The 17,199-nt window shown below is 44.1% G+C and overlaps 2 long non-coding RNA genes across 2 annotated transcripts; one reads left to right on the plus strand and one right to left on the minus strand.

The window, feature by feature from the left end:
• Positions 1–5,627: 5,627 nt before the first annotated feature.
• LOC125618172 lies at positions 5,628–7,463 on the minus strand. Its single transcript, XR_007349431.1, has 2 exons — positions 7,121–7,463; positions 5,628–5,958 (listed from the first exon to the last, which is right to left on the minus strand). It is a non-coding gene; the product is annotated as an uncharacterized LOC125618172 (long non-coding RNA).
• A 368-nt stretch (positions 7,464–7,831) lies between these two features.
• On the plus strand, positions 7,832–8,877 carry LOC125618173. Its single transcript, XR_007349432.1, has 2 exons — positions 7,832–7,952; positions 8,039–8,877. It is a non-coding gene; the product is annotated as an uncharacterized LOC125618173 (long non-coding RNA).
• The last annotated feature ends 8,322 nt before the right edge of the window (positions 8,878–17,199 follow it).

Consider the following 17,199-nt stretch of genomic DNA (forward strand, 5'->3'; position numbering starts at 1 on the left):
GTTTCTCCTGATCTAGAGGCCAAAATCATGGACCATTTACTCCTGTGTGAAGTAGGCTCTGGATTCTGCAGAGATGACACTGAGATCCCAGTTGCTTTTGACACTGAGCTCAGAAGATTCTAGGCCATGGCTACTCCCTTCTATCCTAAGCTAGGAAGAACCCTGGTGGGACAGCCTACATTTCTACTGGGAACTGATCTCTAGGCCATGGGGGCTGCTTTATTGGGCCTGCCCTTGACATAGTCTGTTGCCTGCAGCCCAGATACTAAGAAACATGCCCAATTCCTCCTGCCTGCCTCCCTGGAACCTTATGCCCATGACACAGAAGAACTCAAATTCAGCCTCAGGAGAGTGCCATGCTGCAAAGCAACCATGAAGTCATCTACCCTGGCAGCTTCTCTTGGTCACATCCATGTAGTCCTGGAAAGAGGCTCCCCAGAAACATGCTGATCTTTAACACTGGCCCATGACCACTGAGTCCTAGGAGTACTGAGTGTTCAATCTCAGAGATTCTATTTATTCTCCTCTTTCAGACAAATGTAAGATTTCTCTCTTGCACATGTCTCTTTGTTCACTTACTAATAGGCAAGAGATGTTTGTTTGTTTGTTTGTTTTCAGGCCCTCATAAATATTTGGTTCCCTTGCTCAACAGTAGACAGAATGAAGAGAGAAGAGAGGATGGAGGAGTGCCGCATGGGGTGGGAGACAGAGCTCTAATTCTGAGCTGTGCTGTGGACTTGACATCAGAGCCTTAGAGAAGGTCTGCTTTGGTGGGCAGAGTGTGGGAAGTATCCAGGGAGAGCAATGCAAAGGAGCCTAGGTGTTGGCCCTGAACAAATCTATCCAAGTATAGGAAAGAATGTGTGGGATGGCAGGAGTTTGTTAGGTGGGAAATGTGTCTCTTTGGGCACAATTTTTATTCTGCATCTACTTAAGGAAGGGCCTGGAAGTCTCCGGTTTCTAATGCCTTCACACAGCTGCCCCTGCCCAGCACAGCCTCTCCCAGACACTGGCCCCATTCAGACTAATGTCACTCAGATATGGTTTAATACCCACCAGAAAGAGGAGGTCTTAGAAGGCAGAATTTCTGTCTCTGGTTTTTGGATCCCTGTGTTAATGCAATTAATATATATAGAAAATGTAAAAATGTCTGTTTAGACAATTTATTTCTTGATCGAAAAGCTTATGTGAAAGGAAAACTGTAAAATATTAAAATAAAACTTTGAAAGGCATTTTTTTTACCCATATTTTTCTCAAATCAAAATGTTAAACTCACCTGATAAGAACATCCTGAAATCAGAAAGATTTTAATACTTTTTATGGAGAAAATGAATATTTCATGAATGAAACCTAAGTCCATTCTTTTGCAGTTGCTAAAAATAAAAGGTATTGTAACAGTCTGAAAGGCAGGAAGTGGATGTTAAGGCACAGTTGTGTTCCTTTTGCCTTTAGGAACAGAAACTGAACACACTTAGTTTAAGCACAAGGGATGAAGATAACTCATAATCTGATCAAAAAGCAAAAACATATTTCAAACTGATCATCAGAAAATATCTCTCAAAAAAAAAAAAAAACCAGCAATAGACTCACAAAGAGAGAATTTAAGAAATTAGAAAAAACTGGATCAGGAGGCCATCAAGCCCAAAGCAAACCTCTTCAGAGCCATAAAGGCCCCAGCAAATGTCAGAATACTGGGTCACTCCAAATGTTTGTGGGGAAGGTGTGCATGCATTAATGCACAACAATATTGTTGGAAAGTAAATGCTGCATTCACCCTAAAAAACGTTCTGGCAATGCTCAGCAAAATTCAGGAAATACTCTTTTGAGGGAACAGATATGTTTAAAGGTACCTGCCCTAGATAAATTCTCCCACTCGTGCATAGGGACAATTATGTGTGGTGATAGTGTTACCGCTGTTTTACCGGTGACGAGTCCTTGCTTCCCCAATGCTGAATATAACACCAGAGAAGCATGCCACTGCAAGTTTAGAGTGGAAAGTAGAAGCTTTATTAAAGGACAGCAGACAAGACTTCTCCCCGGAGGAAGAAGTGGACCCAAGAGGTGGAATCCGTGGAAGTGGGGAGGTCTTCCCTCTTTTATAGCTAAGGTCTTCATTCAGCTTTCCCGCATTTCTGTCAGAGTTCCTGTCCTTCTACTGTACATTTCAGAGTTCCTGTCCTTCTACTGTACATTTCATCTGCCCCTCACCTTTTGGGTCTCCAATGTAGGTGGGGTGACCCAAAAGGTGAGGGGCAGATGGGCCTGGAGCTGCTTTTCATTAGCATCTCCCTGTTTGCTGGGAGCTGTTTCATTAACATTTCTTTGGGGTGGGCTCTGGGTCTTGGGGACATTAACATTTCAATCTCCCAAGTGCTGCTCTGCCTTCCCTGGCACCATTCTCAACACGGCCTTCATTTTCGATTTACTCGATATTAGACCCGATTTACCTAACTACACTAACTACCTATCTTTAAATCTGGCTTCAATAGGGGATAGCAGCAATATGAATGTCCACTGCATGGAGATGTAGGGTGTGCTGAGGCACATCACAGGCTACTATGTCAGTTCAAAGCTTCAGATGAAATGTATATAAAAAGATCTTAGTAACTCGAAAAGAGGGGCTTTGATTTGCAGATTAGTAGAATTCTTGCCTGGCATGCATGAAGCCCTGGGTTCACTTCCCAATGCTACCACAGAAAAAAATTAATCAATGAACAAATACATGTTGAAATTCCTTCTTAATAAAATTAGATATGTCCCCTGAAACTTTTTACATCAAGTGAAAATATAATCACCTGAAAGAATGAATCACTCCTCTTCCTATGATTTGTCCAAGGTGAAAATGTTTCACCATTGTCTTGATGCACAAAACCCCACAAAATCTTACAAATCAAGAGGTTCAAATCTTTGTGTTCACTTTAAAACACAAAGAAACTGCCAAGGCCATCTAGGGTATGCATATCCAAAGGGCCACCAAGTGTCTGAAAGATGTCACTTTAAAGAAACAATGTGATTTTGCATACTGGCTCATGCCTATAATCCCAGCAGCTCTAGAGCCTGAGACAGGAGATTCCCAAGTTCAAGGCCACCCTTAGCAACTTTGTAAGGGTTTGTGCAACTTAGTGAGACCCTGTCTCAAAATAGAAAATTTAAAAAGACCTGGGGATTAACTCAGTATTAAGTACCCCTGGATTCAGTCAACGAAAACAAACAAACAAAAAATGTGTGCCATTCCACTGTTAAAATGGTAGAGTTGATTGGTGTATCTAGAACAAAGAGTGGGGCTGACATAGGGTCCATAGACCAAAAAAAAGTGCTCAATTTTGGCAGACATCCTTAAATATGGAGAGAGTAATGTTGAACTTGAGGATTTAGATGTGAGTTTTTTGGTCATTTAATGTATCCAAATGAGCAAAGAACCAAGATATACTGCCACACTTACAGAGCTCATGGCCAGAAACCCATACATGAACTCCCCCTACCCCATTGAGATGATCTTAATGAAAAAGAATTTTTTCCTAAACCAGAAGAAGAAAATGCACACACACATGAACACAAACACATGCAAAAAAAAAGAAAAACAAAAAAACAACAAACCAAAAAAAAGAAATGAAAGAATGAAAGAAAAAGGAAGATGTCTCTAAATTGCTGAGACTGGTCTTGAACTTTAAATCTTCCTGCTGCACTCTCCTGAGTCACTCAGATTACATCTGAGCTGCATCAGACATGGCTAAATACACATTTAAATAAAATAGAAATCGGAGGAATTTCGATTAAAAAAAAAAAGGAGAGTAGATAAAGGGGAATGACAGGATAGAATACTCTTATTTACATTAAAAAGGTTAGAATGGAGGGGGGGACTATGGATAAAGTGACATTAACTCCATTAATTTCCCCTTTAGACAGGACAATGATAAGACAATGATAAGAAATTTAGATACACTTTGATGCAGAAAATCTAGGCATGCATTAGAAAATTTACAATTCTAAGGGCTGGAACTGGGGCTCAGTGGTAAAGCACTCATTAACTAGCATGTGTGAGGCACTGGGTTTGATCCTCACCACTACATAAAAATAAATAAATAAAATAAAGGAATTGTGTCCATCTCCAATAAAAAAAGAAAGAAAAATTACAATTCTAAATAGCCAGAGGACTCTCCTTTTCTGCTCCCCTTACTCATTTCCCTACTTAGCCATGAATGCTTTAAAACTTAACTTTTCCATCCAGTTTCAAGATGAATTAGCTTATGGTCTTAAGACTATGATCCAGCACCACTGAGTCTCCTCTCTAAAACCAGGGAATCTCTGCACATATGGGGAAAATTGGCTGTGTGCAGTGACCTATTCAGGCAATCCCAGCAAATGAAGAATCTGAGGGAAGAAAAACACATGTTTGAGCCATCCTAGGCAACATGGCCAGATCTTGTCTCAAAACAGAAAATAAAAAGGGTAAGAAGAAGCTCAATGGTAAAGTCTAAGATTCAATCAACAGCATATATACTAAAGAACTTAGCACATTTAGCATAGCAGAACTGTTTGCCAAATATTCATTAGAATTACTTTACATAATTGGTTTTTTGTTGTTGTTGTTGTTGTTGTTGTTGTTTTAGTTATTTCACTGGAGAAAAAAAAATTTAGCTCCATTTTGGTATTTTGTAAAAATATCACTGAGAAACAGTACTTTACCTCCCTGAATACTAAATGAATTGTAAAGATAAATCTTGTAATATGAGTCAGGGTAGTACAGGACTGTAATCTCAGTGATCTAGGAGGCTGAGGCAAAAGGATTACAAATTCAAGACAAGCCTCAGCAACTGCACTAGATCATGTGTCAAAACAAGAACAAAAACTACTAGAAATGTACCTTGTTATCTAAAAGTATTGAGGATGTATCCGATAAGGTTGTCAAAAGCAGAGTATGATTTCAAGTTGAAACTTAAAAACCCTAGGGAAACAAGGTTCTAACAAGGCCAGCTTTAGCAGAGTTTCTTGGAAGGCTTCTGCAGCAAAATACTCTGGGTGAAGCTTTCTGGAAGATCTATGCCAATGGGTGAGTACCTAGGCCCAGAGTTTGGAGGTCTAGCTACTGTGGTCTGTTGAGAGGCCTGGAAGTGAGTGCAGTCAAGTGTGTAGTGGCAGCTGAGGTTCAGACTGGGAGGCTTGCCTGCCCTCCCCTGGCTGGACTTGATCTTCTACTCTAGCTTCTTGACTCTTTTGAATCCTAACTGCCTGGGCAGACTCTTGAGTCCCAAGAAGCAGAAAGTTGTAGGTGGGTTTGAAAGGAAGACAGGCAGAGGTGGCAGTTAGTCACCTGCAAGGTGTCAGGGCATACCTGAAATAGCCTTGGGGGAAACAAATGACAGAGTTTCACACAATATAATTTCTCAAGTGGGTTTTCAAGGCTGCTCTGTATCTGCTTGGAGATATAGTGCTTGTAGAACACCCAATACACAAGTGTCCTGTCTACCCAACCTGAAGCCAGAAGATGCCACCAACCCACCATGCCAATAAGCAATGCAACAGCAATAAAGATGGGCCCTCTTACATCTGAACATGGTCTCTCACCACCCAGTGTTCTGAGCTTCCTCTTTGCCCAATCTCCAGCAGGAGTACAGTACACCCAAGAATTTCACATTTTAGCACAATTTTTATTGAGAAAAACAGAAGAAACATGCATAATAGCTCTGAAGCCTCCATGGTGTAGAAGTAGACCCACAAGCATTACTGTTACAGGATCTGTTCCAAAATGCTCCTCCAAACAAGGGAAATCTCAGCACTGCTGGGCCCCAAAGGTTGCAGACTCAAGCAGCCTCAGGAAGTCTTGTGCAGAAAGGCCTGGATCCACTCCCAGCCTTAGCTGGTCCCATGGTGGCGTTCAGGGGCAGGAGGATGAGGACTTTTACAAGGATCCCCACCACCAGAGGTTTTTTGGGCTCCAGACTTTCATCACAGGTGCACCTGAAACAAGAGAAGGGAACTCCAGCAGGCAGTTGATGGCCTGTCCAGGACAAGAAGCTCTGTGTTCTGGAACAAGGTACCCTGTGTACTGGGAAAGTCACTTTGTTCAGACTGTTCCCAGAGAAGACACCCTAGCAGTGTGGAAAGCAGGTTGCAATCAAAGTCTTGGCTGTCATAAGAGCTAACCTCTTGGTGAATATAGAAGGGCAGTGGCCAGGGCCCAGGTGTCTGGTATGCAGAATTCCAGGCCAGTGGCACATAGCAGGGAAAGTGCTGCTCCATGGCACTGTGGGACTCACACAAGGTACCACAAGTATGTGGGACTTAACAGGGAGCACCTTTTGCATTTTTATACTCCACTGGCCTCTTGGGAGTTCCAAACAACAGACTGGGAAACTGGGTGGTGCTCAAATTAATCCTAAAAGAAAATCCCATCACAAAACTCAATTAATGATACCAACAACAACAAAAACCTATCATCTGTTAGTCTCTGTAATTGGGAGGCCATTTTGCTGCATATAAGTCATGTTTTTCTTCTGGCTTTAGCAGGGTAGTCAGCACAATACCCAGATTCTCACAACATGATTTGGTTGTAACCCTTTTCCTGCCTGAACTCTGCCTGAGTGGTAGAATACTTGTGACTAAGAATACTTCCAAAAAGCAATTTAAAAATGGAAAATGAGTTTTGAGTTTCAGATCTCCGTGCTAAAATCTCATGGATCTATGACCTCATACCTGACTCCATCCAATTCATATCTTGAAAAATGACTCTCCAATATAATAGAAAGATTTGGGGCTCTTTGCAGTACATTAGGTCAAGTTTCTTATGAATGGTATTCATGGCCCATAGTGGAGATTTTTTAAAAAATATTTTAAAGATAGCTGTCAGTGTCTTTGAAACACCCAACAGGAAGAAGCTAGTGAAAATTCACAAATTTGTAGAAAGCAAAAAACAATGCAAACAATTTTCTGATCAAAAAGAAAAGCACAAAGGAGAGTAGAAAATACCTTGATATAAATAACAATGACAACACACTGTACCAGAATTTATGGAATGAAGCAGGAACAGTGACAAGAATAGTGTATTAATCAGGGGTTCTCTAGAGGAACAGAATCAACAGGAAGTATGATTATAAAAAGGGGGTTGATTAGATTGGCTTACTTGACTAGAAAGTAGATAGTCCACAATGGCCATCTGCAGTCTGGAAATCTTTCTGCCTCCTGACTTGGTCCTCTAGGAGCCCTCATTACGGTTTTGATGTGATGTGCCCCAAAAGCTCACGTGGAAGACAATGCAAAGTTTCGAGGAGAAATGGTTGGGCTTAATTAGCCTTGATTTAATGGGTGAATGAATCCCTGACGGGATTGACTGAGTGGTAACTGGACACGGTGGGGTGTGGCCAGAGGAAGGGATACCCTGGGGCCCTGGCTATGGGGTTTACAGTGCTCTCTGAAGGGTAGAGGCTCCTACATAAAACCGAAACAATTAAATGCGACAGGAAAACGTAGCCTAATAACAAACCGAAATAAACGGAGCTGAAGGGGAACTGAACCTACAAGGGGCGGCGAGCGCAGCCTGGCCCCTAGTCTCCTGGCAATGAGCTTTGCCGCCCGGAGAAACAGTGCCTAAGGCGCTGTGCCTATAGGCCGGGGAACTAGGACACCGCAGCGCGGGAGACAATGGGCTCTTAGAAGGGCGTTGCTGTTGTCCAAAGAACGCCGCTTTGGGCTGCATTTACTCCTTTAGGCGGGTGTCACAGAGAAGCAAGAGCTTGGGGAGAGGGTGAGGCAGCTCGATCCGCAGTCCCAGCTGGGAGAAATGCCACGGCTCGATAGGAAACTAGTGCCAGCCACAGGGCACTCTTGCGTACTAAGCCCGAGCCCGCACCGCGGCCGGGTGCAAACGCCGGCGCAATACCGCATGAACAGGCAGGAGGCGATTTGTGCAACCACGACAGTGATGCCGCCTGCAGAGCCGGCTCTGGATTTCTCAGGTTCAGTTCCCCTCCAGCTCCGTTTATTTCGGTTTGTTATTCGGCTACGTTTTCCCGTAGCGTTTAATTGTTTCGGTTTTATGTAGGATCCGAATTCCTATCGTATTGTTTTCACCTCCTGAGTTCCTGGAGTTTGCTCTCCCTGCGTTTTAGCCTCTCTGGCTTGTCTCCGCCCTCCGCCTGGAAGACTGCAAATACTCGGGGTGGTGCGGAGGTTCTGCCTCATCTCTCCATCAGCGCAGAGGCTTCTGTCCTGCTGGTATGAGGCTCACGCGGTGGAGCAGTGGACCCGGTGGAGCAGGCTTGGGATTCCGCGGAGGTGGCACTATAGTAGCGACCTCTCCTCTGCTGGCTTAGAAGCGGTGGGCCTTGGCCTCTTCCTTGCCACCCTGTCCAGGAGAGTGCTCTGTTGACAACTGCGACTTCGACTGGAAAAGGCTCTCCAGTCCTGTTGGCTGCGGCACCGGGTCCACCTGCAAAACGGATTCCGCGGGAGTCCAGAGCTCCTGGGAACCAACCAAGCCGGGAAGCTGCGACTCAAGAAACTGGAGGCCCGGGCAGATGGAGTGGAGTCTGCGGGAGAGCCCGAGGCACTCACGCTGTAGCAGATTTCACTGGGAAGGACGCAGCCCCCCAGCCCACTACCCCGGTGACAAGCCGCGGGACACTGAGACCTCTGCAGTCCAGTGTCTCCCCAAGTGCCCCAGACCTGTCTCCTCCAACTGGTGGAACCCGCACCTGGTTTCCTCAGGCCTCCCGGCATAGATATGCCCCGTGTTCTCAATGCCCTGGGGGTGCTGCCCATCCTTCTCTGGCAGCCAGGCAGCCTTAGATCAGAGAAGGAGCCCCTCAGATCTTACTCTGTGGAAAGATTCTCGATTACAAAACGGCTTCATGTAGGAAATTAAAACGCACTGAGATTTGCCTTTAGTTGTTCCTTGTCATTTATTTATTTATTTTTAATTCTCTTTCACCTGACGATTCTCTGTAGCGTTTCAGGTCGCCTATTACTTGCCGTTATCTTCTCTTTCAAACATCTGTATTCGTCTTATTTCACATTCCCTCCCATAACTTTAGACTTTTATCCATTTCAACTTTGAGAAACGACGTGTACGATTTTAGAATCACTCTCAGAAGTTTATAGATCTAAAGAATGAATGGGTTTCTCGATTTTATTCCTTAATCTTTAATACTCATTAAGTTTTGTTATTTAGCGCAATTTGAAATATAAATACTCCTTGGCTTTGCTCATTTAATTTCATATCCCTTTCATTTTTACAACGTGGTTTTAAAATATTTATTTATTTATTTATTTACTGAGACATTGTCTCTCTCAGTTGCTTGGGAGACCAGGGTCACTAAGTTGCTGGCTGAGGCTGGCCTCTAACTTGTGATCCTCTTGCCCAGCCTTCCCAGTACCTGAGATTACAGTAGGTATGCGCCACCATGCCAGCTCTAACGCGTGTTTAAATGCTGATTTGGTTTACATATTTAAGTATTTTGTATGTTTTTGTCTTTTTTTTTGGGGGGGGGGCCAGTTCCGTTTTATTTCTATTCTCACCCATTCCTTTGTTTTTTTTAAAGGATGACGTTTCATTGCATTTCACACTCAGTAATTTCGATCCTATCAAAAATCCCGCAGGGGGGTTATCAATCTTACTATTTCTGGTGGTAGGACCAGGCGGTTGTGCACACGGGAAAAGTGCACAGATCACCAGTTTGGAAAGATTGCTTACTGATTTGCATGTCTAGCAGTCTTTCCACTTAGGTTTGCTGTGGAAGGCACGGTTTAGCACCGAACGTGAGTGCTACCATTACTTAAGTGTATCAGAACTCAGTTTTCTTGAGATTTCTTCGCCCAGGCAAGTGCGGGTAGGCCAACGAGGTCCGACTTAGCCTTGTATCAAAATTTTCCCCCTCGTACAGGTCAGGTGTAGCCTCGAATGTGAACGAATTAAGCGGAACACGTTCCTGTTTATTCCTTGCCTGTGATTTCTTAGTCGTGCTTTGAAATTTTCTTTTTCTGACAAGTCCCGGTGAAAGTTTTTTTGTTTGTTTGTTTTTTGTTTGTTATTTAAGAAGTCAAATCCAGCTAGCTATGCTTGAGATTTGAAGCGCCTCCCAAGGTTGCGTTTTCCGGTCAGAACTTAGTGGAAGGAAACCAGTACTAGCCAAGCAGGGCCTCAGACTTCTTAGTCGCACTGAATACATGATTGGTGGATAACTGGAGGCGTGGTCCGCTTCCTCTTTTCCATGCAAAGGACTTCTTGGTGGCATAAAGTGTTAGTTTGAACAGTCAAGTTGCACAAGTGTACACAAATTCTGAAATCCTTTTAATTTAGCCTATCCGGCAGCCCCAGTTAGCAACAGCGCTGGCTTAGTATGCTACACTGGGTGGTTCCCCGCCCCCGTGACCCGGTATTGGAGCCCTGAGTTCCACCCACAGCCCTTGCCCCAAGTTTGCAGATTCACTTTGTGAAGAAGCTTGGCCGGATGTTTTGCTTTTTAAATTTTCTTTTGGAGAGTTTAGCCCTGGAATAATGTATTCGGTTTGTATTGTTTCCTAATTGCGCTGCGGAAATGTTTTTCACAATTTATTCTCTCTCTCTCTCTCTCTCTCTCTCTCTCTCTCTCTCTCTCTCTCAATGCCATGTATTTCTCCTGCTGGTTTGAGTGTCAGGCAAAGGGCTTCACGTTTCCTCAGTAACATGGAGCAACAACCAAGCCAGGAAGTAGTTGGGAGGAAAGTAGCGGTTTCCACAGAGGTCCCAGGGAAGAAGCTCTAGGTGACTGGCTCCAGGTGTGGAGCTGGGGGGTGGGGGGACGGTGGTGTTTGAAATCAGGTTCCAGTGGATCTCCTGGCCGACCCAGGAGATAGAAAGCCAGGTTCCACAGTACATTGAGCCCAGAAGTTCTGCCTCCTGGTCTGTTGAACCCCGAGGACCACTGCCTACAACCCCATACCACTCTCTGACCTGTCCATTTCACACCAGTTTACACAGATGATGGCGGGGGTCGGGTTTCAGAAATCACCAGCACCTGAGTATTCGCTTCTGATTCCCTGGGCAGTCCTATCTAGATTCTGGAAAGCTGGGTGTGGAGTGTAGTCTTCAGAGCAAATTACCACCTAAAACAGAATTAATGATATTCACACAGAATCTTATCCTCCTGGATGAAATTACGGAGGTTGAGAAGAGATTGGCATAAGGTTTTGAAAGAAAAATCCCCACTAGATTTGTGAAGAAAGCTATTTGGGGGCAGCTGGTTCACTATTGTACCAAATCACATTTGCTAGTTTTGGAGCACAGTCTAGAACCTTGTTCTTCGAACACAGAAAGTCTGGAAGGGAAATGTGTGAATGGTGACTTAGGATGTTGAGGAGCAGGACAGGGGCACTCATTCAGTTTTGCTGTGGTCTTTCCACTTTCACAGTTTAGTGTTCTACTGCCAGATTGCTAAATTAAAAGGATTTCAGAATTTGTGTACATATGTGCAACTGCAATAAGCTAAAGTCTCAGACTGAGTTACAGACTAGTTGCATGGCTTTCTAGATGAGTGACCCTCACCAAGTTCTCAAACTGCTGCAGCGTTTATTTTAACCATCTCTGAAATGGAGGTCAAGTCAGCTCTCACTTTTTCAAGGAGGTTCCTTGAGTACTCTTTGGTGGTAAAGTGAATGATGACCAGAAGAATGACCCATGCTGGAAGTGACTTTTGTTCCAATTTCACCAATATTGTAATAACTGACTGACTGTATCATGAATTGAAAAAATTACCTAATGGGAACAAAAGTAAAATGGACCCTTCTTTGGCAGTTTTTTTTTTCCTGTGGATCTTCCTTCCTTCCTTCCTTCCTTCCTTCCTTCCTTCCTTCCTTCCTTCCTTTCTTTCCCGTTTCATATCATTTCCATGTTGGAAGTGTAATACAGCTTCATCTGAGTCAAACGTAATACTGTAAAGGCATCAATGGATTTACATATAGATCACTATTGACTTAATAAAGCCTGACTGATCACAGTACTTAGATCTTTACATTTATTTAATTTTATGGCACTTAAAAAATGATGTCTTATACTGTGATCTAATGGGTGAAGGACCCTCTCTCGCTCTGCTCTACCAAGCATGGGGCTGATAGTGCCTTGTGTCTTCTTAGAAGAAGGTGGCCAGGGGCCATAGACATCCTGTTATTTACACACATTTGGCCTATCCAGCAGACAGGCGGCTACCCAGAGAAGTTAGCCTGGGAATAATCCTGCTGGATCTTCCTGGCACTTCTTCCCTCTGAGTCTGACTCAGGGGCCCTCATGTGAGCCTCAAGTTGCTCTGAGGCCTCCAGTATCTCTCCTCTCCAAATACACCTCCAAACATTGGGTTCTAGAGACATATAGTCCCTGCTCCCTTGGATGCAGAAAACTTTCCACAAAATGTCCTTTCTATTCTGAGTTCCCAGTCTGGGAATCCTGCTCTACCAATCCAGCTCAACTGTGAAAACAGGACTGAGGTGGACAGTTGTGGCAGTCTGGTTCCCTTTTTGTTTTTTTGTACCAGAGATTTATTCAGAGGCACTCTACCACTGAGCCACATCACCAGCCCTATTTTGTATTTTATTTAGAGACAGGGTCTCACTGAGTTGCTTAGTGCCTGGCTAATTTGCTGAAGTTAGCTTTGAATGCTTGATCCTCTTGCCTCAGCCCCCTGAGCTGAGCTGAGCATGTGCCACCACTGTGGCACATGGCTTTGTTTTGTCAGCTTTTTCACTTCTGTGATAAAAAGATCTGAGAAGAACAATTAGAGGAGAAAACGTTTATTTGGGGGCTCTTGGTTTCAGAGATGTCAGTCCACAGGTGACCAACTCCATTGTTCTGTTGCTCTGGGCCCAAGGTGGGGCAGAACACCATGTGTGGTGGAGAAAAGCAGCTCAGGTCATTGAACCAGAAAGGAATGACAGCAAGGGTGGGTGTGGGAAAGAAGAGCACAAATTAGCATCATTTAACAAGGACAAAATATATACCAAAGGCAGCTCCCGGGGACCCACCTCCTCCATCCACACCCTACCTGCCTATAGTTACCCCCCAGTTAATACCTATCAGAGGGTTGATGCATTGATTAGGTTAAGATCTGCATAACCCAGTCATTTCACCTCCAAACTTTCTTGCATTGTTTCACCCATGAGCTTTAGGGTGGGGACAGCTAATATCTAAACTATAAAAAGCCTGAAAGCAGGACAACCTGCCATCGGGTCATAAGAGTGCAGTTTCCCCCACCCCCTCCTGGTAGTGAGGATTGAAATCAGGGGCACTATGACACTGAGCTACTACTGGTCCCCAGCCCTTTTTATTTTTTTTGAGACAAGGTCTTGCTTGGAATCCCTAAATCCATTAATTGGCTAAGGTGCCCTAGGGTCAATAGGGAATGGAATTGAGAGCACCCACTGCATTCTGAGAAGCAAGAAGAACACTGACATAAAATAGATGATCAGCAAAATATCAAAGATATCAAGAAGTGAAAATTAAGAGATGATGTTCCTTCCTTTGGAACTGCTGCAAAATATCAGGGCATTTAGATAGACCCCAGTCTCCAGCACATCCTTTTCTCCTTTTGCAGTCACACTTCTCTGTGTTGCCGCTGTTGATGTGGATTCCATTATTGAAGAACCATATACATCCCTGCTGTGAATTGCAAAGTAGTACTTTTCTCCATGTGTTGCACTCCATTGAAGGATAACTTTGTGTTTTCGGTATTCCAGGGAATATTTTAGTGAGTTTGTCCAAAGATGATCTAGCCTAGGAAGTGATGACACAGATGTATGTTGCAGACATTGAAATGATATTATTATTAGACTTTAATTTCCTTTTTTGCACTTTATTTCTCAGAAGGTACAGATAGAAAGACTATCAGTAAGCAATGGAAAGGAATTATTTTCTCAAAATTATTTCTTGCTTTCCTCCTCAACTATTTCTGCTGTTGACATCAATAAGACCTCTCACTGGAAGGTGGAGGATTCATGTAATATTTTTTTTTTTTTTTTTGCCTTCACCAAGAGAATGGCAGGCCCCATAGACTCTCTCTTTTTGTTTGGTTCTGGGGATTGAACTCAGGGGCACTTAGCCACATCCCCAGGAGCCCCTCCCCCATCCACATCTTTTTGTATTTTATTTAGAGACAGGGTCTCACTGAGTTGCTTAGTTCCTGGCTAAGTTGCTGAGGCTGGCTTTGAACTTGCAATCCTCCTGCCTGAGCCTCTGGAATTACACGCATGTACCACTGCACCCAGCTCGCATAGGCTCTCTTGCAAGGAAGAATTGGAAGTACAGTTCAACAACTGTTTATTAGCAATACAATAATCCAAAAACGTTTTTACCTAATGTTTGGAGCATATATTTGTGAAGCTCCTTTGGCAGCCAAATCTGATGGGGTTAAGTCGAAGCTATTGTTTTTGTTTCTTTTTTTTTTAATATTTTTTTAGTTGCAGATGGACCCAATATCTTTATTTATCCATTTTTATGCCTCACACATGCAAGGCGGGCGCTCTACCACTGAGCTACAGCCCCAGCCCTGCGAAGCTATTGTTTTGAAAATCTCAGCTTACGTGTACATGCATAAGAATGATTGTTTACTGGACACTGTCCTGTTTCATTCAGCAGAAGTACACGTATACAACTATGAACCGTTATGATTTGCATCCCATGGAGCTGCAGTGGATAGGCCACCTAAAGCTGAGCAAGTATCCATTATTGCTTCATCACTCTCAACACAGGGACTTTGAAGAAAATTTGCTAGAGTACTAGTGGGGGAGACCTTGTTCAGCTAGAAGGCCGAACCTGAGAGGTGATGAGGACTGTGTGGGATGGACCCTGGGCAGGAGTGCTTTGTACTCTCTCAGCCTGGAGTCCCTGAGCTAGAAACTTGGAATATCACTGCTCTGCTACAAGTCCTTGTTGGCTGACTCCTCTCTGGTTGTTAAGGAAGAAAAGAGACTGTCCAAAGAGAGGGAAGACCCATACACATGATTTGACCCTAGTTCCCCTGAGGTGGCACCTCAGGTGTTTTGGTCCTCAGGGATGAATGAGGACTCCTGAGACTAGACATGGCAGTTCCAAGCAATGCAGGAGGAGGGCTCAGCTACACCTAGCTGTCTACCACTGTCCAAGCTCCCTGGAAATACCCCTTCATCAGGAATCTGGAGGCCACTGGCTTCAAATTCATTATAATGCCAAATTTTCCACCCAGGAGGGGTTCCCTCTGCCACCTGTGAACACAGGTATGAAGAAGCATGATCTGGAACTGAACATGCTCAGGAATGTGCCAGCTTGTGCCTGTGTTTTTTACATGTGATGACAAGTCTTTCACCCTGAAAAAAAGTACAACTAATGAAACCTCCTGGGCCATCTTGCGCCCAGCAAGAAGGTATAAAATTCTTAGGGAAATTAATGCTCCATAACAAAATTCCTTTAGATTATATTCCAACCAAGCAAGAAGAATATTTTTCTACTGCCAATATACTTCCCACTGCATTAATATTAACACTTGTGAAATCCAAGAGCACCTTGAAAAGATTCAAAACAGGCATCTAGGCTTTTATAAATATCTACCGAAGCACCTGGGAATAAATGACTGATTCACCAGATTATTCTCCTGGCTCCCCTAGTGCATTACGTCTTCATTTTCTTGGCTACTTAAATGAGGAATGTCCATTTTACCGATCTGATTTATGATTTACGCCATAATGAAATGTACTTCAATCTGCTGTTATAAAACAGTTTCAAAAGGAGCTCAAATTTATGGTGTTAGAGCTTACAGTCCATGATGATCCTTACCTCATTTTAGCACCCACATGGCTTTACTCAATTGCACACAGTTTCGATTAAATTAAAGCTAATTAAGCCAAATCTTTTCTCCTCTTCAGGCTAGGAGGGTTCCCAGCACCTTACAGCCCAGATCTTTGAACTGGCCTTCTTAAGCATTTCAACTGAGCATTCGCAGAAGGAGCACAACACCTACTTGTCACAAGTCTTACCTGCATGAATAGGGGTGAGGTCTTCCCATTAAGGGTTCCCCCTGCCTTCCTTGTTTGGGGGACACTGGTAACCAGTTTGGGACCACGCCCAGTGCGCCCCTCGCTTACTACAAGTAGTAGACCTTTTCTCAGCCTTCTGCCTGTGCAGATTGGCTTTGCAGTCACCTAGGGGCAATCTCGCGGGGTTCGGTTATCCTTCCCAGGTGAAAACTCACAGGCCGTGAAAATACAACCTGTGACAGAAAAACCGATGCCCAGCCCTCTCAGTGAACACCTACTGGATGAAAAATTGCCCTGGGAAAATAGCTAGGGAAAGAAAGCCCTGCACAGGGACCCACCAGGTCTCCCCAGGGAGATAGTCTCCAGTCTCTTGGAGCTGGGCACTGCTCCCCCAAGGGCTGGTGAGAAACCCCCGCTCCCTGTAGGGTTAGGAGAGGTGCCAGCAGCCAGAACTCCACCTTCCCCCAGCCTTGCTGGGGCGGAGCCTTGCTACCGGGCTGTTTTACTCACCTTTCTTCCCTACTGTGACTAAAAGGACTAAACCAGCACAATTATAGAGGGGGGGGAAGTTTATTTAAGGGAGCACAGTTTCAGATGTTTTAGTCCATAGAAGGCGGCCCCCATTCCTCTGGGGTTGGGGTGAGGCAGAACTTCCTGGAAGCAGAGGGGAGCAGCTCACTTGGTGTCAGAAAGCAGACAGAGAGGCTCCACCCGAAGCTATTCCCCATAGCCAAGTCCCCAAGGAAGGCTTCCTCCAGCCACACCCCCACTGGCCTCCAGTTACCACTCTGTCAATCCCCTCAGGGATTCATTCACCCATTAAATTAAGGCTAAGTAAGCCAAATCATTGCTCTTCCAAACCTTGTGCCTTTGGGACCCAGCACACCTAAAGGGTAACACGGGCTCCTGGAGGAACAAATCAGGAGGCAGAAAGCTGGGGGGCAACACCGAGGGAATCCCTAGGAAAAACATACATTTACTTAAGTACAAACAAGTCATAAAATTATTAAACGCCTACACGAAAATAATACAAAATGCACAGCAAAATCTACCAAAGGAAGAATTTCTTTAAAATAAACAAAACAGAGCCCTACAAGGAAACTGCAAACGGTGTTTGTTGCAGGGTGTGATCTTGGATTGCGATATCCCCGTGGGCTATGACGGAGATCTTTTCCACCTAAACCTAAAATTTCCAAGATTCAAAAGACACCGGTATTGGTGACACCTACA

Source organism: Marmota marmota, unplaced genomic scaffold, assembly GCF_001458135.2.
Source record: "Marmota marmota marmota unplaced genomic scaffold, marMar, whole genome shotgun sequence".
Taxonomy (NCBI): domain Eukaryota; kingdom Metazoa; phylum Chordata; class Mammalia; order Rodentia; family Sciuridae; genus Marmota; species Marmota marmota.